This window comes from Eimeria mitis, genomic scaffold, assembly GCF_000499745.2.
Source record: "Eimeria mitis Houghton genomic scaffold, Emh_scaff3093, whole genome shotgun sequence".
Classification (NCBI taxonomy): domain Eukaryota; phylum Apicomplexa; class Conoidasida; order Eucoccidiorida; family Eimeriidae; genus Eimeria; species Eimeria mitis.
The window spans coordinates 5,690-6,358 of record NW_013571439.1 but is presented as its reverse complement, the minus strand read 5'-3'; positions in this window follow the sequence as shown (position 1 = coordinate 6,358).

Here is a 669-nt window from a genome sequence, read left to right as displayed (position 1 = left end):
AGCAGCAGCAACAGCAGCAGCTGCTGCTGCTCCTGCTGCTCCTGCTATTGTTTCTGGTGACGTTGCCTCTCTTGCCGCTGCTGCTGCTGCTGCTGCTGCTGCTGCTGTTGCTGCTGCTGCTCCCTACTGAACACGAACCCTCTCAGCAGCAACTGAGGACCCCGGGGGCCCCCCGTGCTGCAGCAGCGTCAGCAGCAGCAACAACAGCAGAAACAAAACGGCATCATAAGCTGCATGCAAATACTTTTTTCTTTTTTTATCAAATATCTCTTCTCTCACCCCCTGAGGGTACAGAAGGGGCCCCCAGGGGGGCCCCCCATTGGTGTTAGAGTGAGGAATAAGTTATTGTGAGTGGTGCTTTGGTAATCAGATCTGGTGCGATTGCTGCTGCTGCTGCTAGTGTTTTTGCTGCTGCTGCTAGTATTGCTGCTGCTGCTGGTGCTGCTACTGCTGCTGCTGTTATTGCTGCTGTTGTTGTTGTTGCTGCTGCTGCTGCTGCGAATCTTTCAAATGTTAACATATTTGTTCCACTGCATGCAGCAGCAACAACAGCGGTAGCCTCAGCTGCAGCAGCGGCAGCACCTGCTGCAGCAGCTCCAGCAGCAACAACTGCTGCAGCAGCAGCAGCAGCAGCAGCACCTGCTGCAGCAGTAGCAGCAGCAAGGCGCT